The following is a 7,743-nucleotide window of genomic DNA, read 5'->3' as shown; positions in this document are numbered from 1 at the left end:
ACAAAGCAAATTCTGAGTTTCTGATGATGTACTATAACCTCAAATAGTTATTGAGAATGAGAGATTTGTGTGGCATTCATCTTTTCATAGACCTGAAGCAGGAAGGTGCCCCTGTTAAATGCGCTCTCTTTTGCTGCAAACAAGTACCTATCCTTCCCCCTGCCTTTTATCTCTAGGCAAAATTTCCTTTTTATTTACATTCTTTCTTTGCTAAAGAAATTAATTAGATGGGGACTAGACAATTGGAATGGCAGTGATTATGCTTTTATGTAGTCTAGAAATTACTCAAATTAGAATAACTCAGCTTTATCAACATTATAGTGGTTGAGTATTTTCTAGGCAAAGACTTGATTGATTTATCAGTCTCTGTTATTTCCTTATCAAATGTATTTATTAAATTCATGTCATTGGGAAAAGTACATTATAAAACAGTTTAAAAGGATACAATACAAAAGGAAATCTGCTCTACCCAAAGTCCTGAGGAGGAAGCAGGCTTTCAGGATTTGTTTAAACAAAGTCAGGGTATTAGAGCATGCACAGGTCTATCCCGTGTATCAATCCAGGAGCAAGTGCAGTCAACAGTGGTTTGTATCAAATAGTGGTTTTTATCTACAATAGGAATATAGGAATTTTATACATACACATGCTACAAGCAGCATCTAAACAAACAGCAATTACAGCAGGGAAGAAACTCATGGAACCAACACTTTAGCAGGGCCTCCTCTTATTACACAGGTTCTTAAAGGGATAACAGCCAAAGATCCTGCTGACCCACATTGCATCAACTGGTCAGTTCTTAAATTATCACCTTGACACAGGGTATGAACCATACGGATGACTGGGATGGTGGTGTTCCAGAGGGCAGATGCTATGATAGAGAAGGCCCACTTATTGAGTGCCACCTGGTAACACTTTTTAATTCATGGTACCCAGAGCATGCTGGTATCAGAGCTGTTGCACCTTTCCCAGTCTTTATGCTTTTCCTTTGCTTTCCCAGAAGCTTGAACATATGGACGCCTTTCCGACCTTAACAATACCATCATATTGCTCCAATGCTATAATAATAAAGACAAAAGAGAACACTTTTTTTGATTCCTAGATTCTTCTCTATATCCATGTAAATGTCTTAGCAAGGAAGAGAAGAGTTCCTATTTTACAACTAAATGGTTTAAAAAAGGATGTGACATTTTGCAGTACATAGTAAGCTGTGGGCAGGGAGTGGGAAAGCAGAGGTGCATGTTTCACTCACAAATTAAAACTGTCTGCTGAGAGATGTAACAATTGAATGGAGCTTGAGTTTTTGAGGTTAGAATAGGAAGTTAATTGAAAGGCCATTGTTGGCTCAACTGCAAAATTATTAGAAAATGCAGGGAATGTAGCATCCTGGCAGCCCAGGATGAAATAGCTGCACAGGGTAGTGACCAGTCCAGGCATTGCAGTCAATTACAGCTGGATCTGCCACTAGAAAGGAACAAAGCACTGGAGACCAACTGCTTTTAAGTTTGAAGTATTTGAGATGGTCTTGTTGGAAAATAGCATTATCGAATTGAAGTTAAAAACATGGTCACAGGGCACTGTTACGAGTAAATGCCTAACTGTGTATACACCATTGCATAGACTGACCCACTGATCCCTCCTCCCTCACTTAGCCCTTCCCATAACCCCTCCTTACCTTGACTCCACCTCCTCCATATATAAGGCTGTGCGCAGAAGTCCAGGACCAGTTCCAAATGAGTACCTGAATAGAAAGAAATGAAGTAAATAAATACATTGAACTCAAAGCCTATCGTGTCTGTGATTATTGGGCAAGATCCTTGGAAAACTTACTTCTCAAGATGGCAGCAGAGGACGGTTATGCCCAATAAACAGAACCAAAATCGGAAATGGAAGGAAGGATGAACACAAGGTCCACCACCAGGCTGATGGCAGAGCTGGGGGAACCTGAAGGTGCCACCGCCAGAATCCCAACTGCATTGGAGATGGAGGAACTGGACCAGACAAACAGAAGCATGAGGCCAAAAGAAAGTGCAGCCAGGCACGCCAGAGACAGATCACCCGAGAGAGATGAACTAAAGGACATCATACAGAAAATGATAGAAGCCTCCATAAGCAAGGATGAACTCATCGCGAAGCTCCGGGACCTTCTAGATGACCAGGGAGCAGCGATGAGCCCCCAGGAGCAAGACCACGAGGCTGCCAGACTGGTAAGACAGAGATACCCCCTGGCAGAGGCCCAAGAGCCAAACGGTTCCATTTTCGTGCCATGCTCCCGGCGGCCATCTTGGGATGGCCACTGACCAATAGGGAGCCAGGATTCAAATCCAATGGCAGGAAATGAAAGAAACCCCAGAACAAATGGGGGAACAGCCAAAGGCACCCCAGAAGGGACACACCAAGGCATCTGGAGCTCGCCTCCCGAGCTCGAAGCCAGAAAGACACCCGAGGCCCCAGCAGTCACGATAGGCCCTGCACGCAACCCCTTCACGCCAGCCATGCACCCCAGAGACACCACCGCGAACCGAGGGGGCTACGGGGGGCCATTGATGATAGCACCCCCCCCAGATACTCCACACGATGACCAACCCCCACGAAGACAACTGCAGGGCACCAACTATGCTTGAATCATGCAGATGGCAGGACTCGAACCCAGCACCCACAGCACCAAGCATAAGAGGCCCGAGGGGAAGAGGCCACACCTGCTACTCAACCCCCATGCGGCCTCCGCCCGGCCTACTCACGTGCCCAGGGACCAGCAATCAAGGATCGGGGCCCACCGCAGCCGCCACGCCTCAGAACCCCAGAAGTCCTCGACTTACGACCGCCTCGCCTCCCCGACTCTCTCCAGCCCCCTGCATGGATCCGGACGCCCAGCGATGGATGCCTGCCTCCAGAGATGAAGCCTGACACCCCAGGAGTGAGATGGGACCCCCAACTGGAGGCCTAGGCCGAGGCCTAAAAGCAGCAACAGCCAGCTACTCCCCCATCGGCTACAGTAGCGAAATGGGCCTCGCACGTGCTCAGTCGGCTCCAGCAAGAAGAGAAGGAGAGAACATAAATCCAAGTCTGTACAGAGCTGCAAACTGCATACCCAAGCCATATTGTGAGTTCCCTCACCTGAGACACCATGGGCAGCAACAGACTGTGAGTAATTCATCACACAACTCAGGGAATTTACCAGCTAACTTTCCCACTCTTAAATTAGATGGATCGAACCTCATGCAGTGGAATCACCAACTCCAGGTTTTATTTTTAAAAGAGGATCTATTGTTTTTAGTTGATGACCCACCCACAAAACCTTGGACTTTAGAAACAGATTGCTTGCATCACAGGGCTTACTATTTAATTATAGCAAGTATCCCACCAGGTGTATACCCCAGCCTAAGCCATTATCTGACTGTGTCTGAGATACAGCAGAGAATATTTAATCTGTTCTATAGTAAAAGCGCTGCCACCACAGCAAGGATATCCAGGGAATTCCACTCTGCCAGGCATAAAGCAGGGACTCCCATGGGTGAACATATACTGAACCTGAATGCCACAAGGACTGAACTGATACAAAGGGGGGAGGATATATCCGAAGAGAGCATAGTCATCAACTCCCTGGACTCCAGCTGGGACAATTTTATAATGCAGCTGGATAGCATAGGCTTAGGCCACCTCACACTCGAGTCACTGACAAATAGGATAATAGCAGAAGATAGCTTAAGGAGGGACCACTCCATCAGCCGCAGGGACAGCAGGCCAACTAAGAAAGTTGAGTTCCAAACCAGGAACCTAGACTATCCAGAATGCTTCACTTGTGGCTCAAAGAATCACTACAAACGGGATTGCCCAAGAAACTCAAGGGGAAGGGACCACACCTACCAAAGGGAAAGGGAAGGCAGGAAGCCGGGGCTCCCCGATAGATCCCCATCAGACAACAGATACAGGCGCAGAGACTCCCCCGACCCAAGGAACAGAAGGGGAAGTAGGGACAGCTCTAGGGAGAGCCGACCAGGGTCCATGTATGGGATCGGGGAGAACACACACACACACTCACAAACCAGAGAAGGAGAAGCATGGCTCATCGACTCGGGAGCCACCAACCACACAACTCATGACATAAAGATACTGACCTCATTCACAGAGGAAAACTACCACATTAAGGTGGCCAATCAAAACAGGGTCCTAGTGACAGGGAGAGGAAACACGTTCATAAGCGGAATAGGCAAAGTAGAGGGGGTATTACTCATACCCGAAATACCCCACAACATTTTAGCACCGCTTAAACTGAGCAAGGACATGGGCATAGAGACCACCTTCAAAGAGGGAGAAGCCTACCTGACCAGAGACAGGGAAAGCATCGGCAAAATAGTCATTAATGGAGGGCTAACATACCTCCACCCTAAAAAGAATAACCAGACCCAAGTTATCGCCCAACTAGAAAACACTGAGAATAAAGTCAACACGCATGTTGAGGCAGAGGGGGGCAGGGAAGACGACCCCACCGAAGGCAACACGACACACAGAGGGAAATTGCTAATTGGCAAACCCATTCACGATGACTGCGCCCATTTGCTACACAGAAAATTGGGCCATGCCAGCTTCCCGGTCATCCAAAAAATGACAGAATGTACCAGTGATTTGAAAATAAAAAACTGCAAAAACTACTTAGAGTGTTCTATATGTAAATCATCTAAGTTAAAAACCAAACCCAGACCTAGAAAAGCCACCCGTACTACCAATTCTATCTTCCACCTGGTACATATGGACATTGTGAGCCCCATGAAGCCCTCTATAAAATACAAAAGGAGATACTTTCTGACAATAGTAGACAACTACAGCCGCTATGGCTTTGTGTATACCATTAATCATAAAGATGAGGTATTCCAAAAATTTAAAGAGTTTTATAAGAGAGTGGAAACACAACACAACACAAAGATAAGGCAAATAATGACAGATAGGGGGTCTAAGTTCTTATCGAGGGAATTCTCGAACTGGTCAAAGATGAACGGGATAATACACTACAAGACTTCTCCCTTTTCTGCATTCCAAAATGGAGTCATAGAGAAGAGGAATGGAGTCCTACAAACAATGATGAGATGCGCCCTAGAGGATGCGGGGTTAGGACAGCCATTCTGGGCGGAAGCTCTCAACTACTCAAATTATACGCTGAACAGACTCTGGTCTAGCATAATAGGGAAAACACCTTATGAGGTGATGTACGACCGAAAACCAAAGATTGCGTACCTGCACATATTTGGAGTCATGGCGGATGTGCACATCCCCAGGCAACTGAGGCGAAAAGGAGACAAGGTCTCCAGGAGATTAAGGTTCATGGGGTATGAACCAGGCACAAAAGGCTATAGATTCATTGACAGGGACAACAGGTTCATCGTATCCAGAACAGCGGTGTTCCACGAGAACGCCAACTGGTCTAAGATACACCTCAACGAGACAGACAGGAAGACACAAACGAATCAAGGGACGAAAGCAAACCCATCACATTAGAAGCAAATACACAAGACAGACAAAGACCAAGACACCATGAGGTAGCCACCAAGGGGTGGAAGGGAGACCACCCCATCATCAAGGTAGACACGGTCACAGAGAAGGAGGCCAAATACATGCATGACACTGACACAAGACCCATGAGACCTATCAGACCCAACAGAAACAAAATGCCCAAGAGGTTTAAAGATTATGTCATGTCCATTCACCCAAATAGAACAACACCCAACTCATACGAAGAAATCATTAGTCTGCCGCAGGTAGAGAGAGATAAGTGGGAGCAAGCTATGGAAAGGGAGATGGCTAGCCTGCGCGAACTGAACGTGTACACCCCCTCTAAGGTCCCAGCCGATAAGACACTCATAGGCACAAAGTGGGTTTTCAAAATCAAGGAATTCGAAGACAACAAGGCTCTCTACAAGGCTAGACTCGTAGCTCAGGGGTTCGCCCAAAGGTATCCAGACGACTACACGGATACCTACTCACCCACAGTTAGGGCAGAAAGTGTCAAAAGCACCCTAGTAGTTGCATCTATCTTAGGCCTAGAAGTCTACCAATTTGACGTTCAAACCGCATACCTCCATGCGAAGTTAGACAAAGAAATATATGTCAGGGCACCCCCAGGGAAAGGCGCGAAAGAGGGAGTCACTTGGCTACTAAACAAAAGTTTGTACGGTTTAAGACAGTCCGGGAAAAGATGGTATGAATGCCTAGCCAAAACACTCAGGGACATGGGTTTTACCGCCACATCAGCAGACCTCTGCCTCTTCGCCAAGAGGGAGGGCACATCGATCGAATACGCACTCGTTTACGTAGACGACATCCTGTACATGGGGCAGCACAAGCAAAATTGCGATAAATTCGCCAGAGAACTGGGGAAACAATTCACACTCAAGACCCTAGGGAAAGTCAATAAGTATCTAGGAGTACAAATCGAGAAAACAGAGAACGGGTTCAAGGTTTCTCAAAAGGAGAAAATATTAGAACTTGTACATAGATGCAACATGAGGGACGCTAAGCCATTCGAAACCCCCATGCAAACAGACTTCTTGAAACATATGCACGAAGAGGGGGAGTCATTTAAGGACAACACCTTGTATAGATCTGTCATTGGATCCCTCCTGTATATTGCCAATTGGACAAGGCCCGATATCAGCTTAGCTGTTAATTTATTATCCAGACATGTCAGTGAACCCAAGGTATACCACTGGGAAGGGGTGAAGCGAGTAATCAGGTACCTGAAACATAGCATAGACGCGTACCTATGCTTGGAACCATCCAAATCCAAAGAACCGGCGCTGACCTGCTATGCAGACGCTGACTGGGCAGGTGATACCAAGAGCAGGAAAAGCACATCAGGTTACGTGTTCCTCATCAATAACTGCCCGGTACACTGGTATGCTGGCAAACAGAACCTGGTTGCCACATCCACGGCGGAAGCAGAGTACATCTGCCTATCAAAGGCAGCTAACAATTTAGTGTGGTTCGATGACCTGCTCTCTGAAATATGGACCGAACCGGCTTATCCTATAACTATCCACGAGGACAATAAAGCAGCCATAGACATCTCCAACGCAGAAGCAGTGGGTCAGAGGTCCAGACATATCGACATCAAGCATAAGCATGTCAGGCAGTTATCAAATGTAGGTTTTATTAGGGCCGTACATTGTGAAACCTCTGAGCAAGTCGCGGACATTCTAACGAAACCATTACCAAACAAGCAACACACATATCTCACATCAAAACTAGGGGTGACCATGCCGGGCACAGAATCAACCCCGAATGTTAGGCATTTAGAGGGGGATTTGTTACGAGTAAATGCCTAACTGTGTATACACCATTGCATAGACTGACCCACTGATCCCTCCTCCCTCACTTAGCCCTTCCCATAACCCCTCCTTACCTTGACTCCACCTCCTCCATATATAAGGCTGTGCGCAGAAGTCCAGGACCAGTTCCAAATGAGTACCTGAATAGAAAGAAATGAAGTAAATAAATACATTGAACTCAAAGCCTATCGTGTCTGTGATTATTGGGCAAGATCCTTGGAAAACTTACTTCTCAGGCACATTTGCAATGGCCTAGGAATTTGCAATGGCCTAGTTATTCAGTCCTGCATTCAGAGCAGATCCATATGAGTGGAGGGCCAATAGTGGCTCTGATGTCTGTCTTAAGGGACTTTTAGCAGTTCACTTGAATGTCCTGCTATTTGAAAATAAAGATAATCTAGACATGCCATTTAAAATTGCAGCT

At 46.4% G+C, this 7,743-nt stretch overlaps 1 long non-coding RNA gene across 3 annotated transcripts; it reads right to left on the bottom strand.

Moving 5' to 3' along the window:
* Window positions 1-369: 369 nt before the first annotated feature.
* On the bottom strand, window positions 370-7,500 carry LOC148112837 (uncharacterized). Of its 3 annotated transcripts, none has more exons than XR_015728741.1 (3): window positions 7,394-7,500; window positions 1,673-1,738; window positions 370-1,055 (listed from the first exon to the last, which is right to left on the bottom strand). It is a non-coding gene; the product is annotated as an uncharacterized LOC148112837 (long non-coding RNA). The 3 variants fall into 3 exon arrangements; XR_015728742.1 differs by lacking the exon at window positions 7,394-7,500 and adding an exon at window positions 2,739-2,996; XR_015728743.1 differs by lacking the exon at window positions 7,394-7,500 and adding an exon at window positions 2,817-2,996.
* Window positions 7,501-7,743: the final 243 nt, after the last annotated feature.

Source organism: Pantherophis guttatus, chromosome 7 (genome assembly GCF_059756535.1).
Source record: "Pantherophis guttatus breed Tessera chromosome 7, ASM5975653v1, whole genome shotgun sequence".
Classification (NCBI taxonomy): Eukaryota; Metazoa; Chordata; class Lepidosauria; order Squamata; family Colubridae; genus Pantherophis; species Pantherophis guttatus.
The sequence above is the reverse complement of the archived record's forward strand: the minus strand, read 5'-3'. Positions and strand labels throughout refer to the sequence as shown.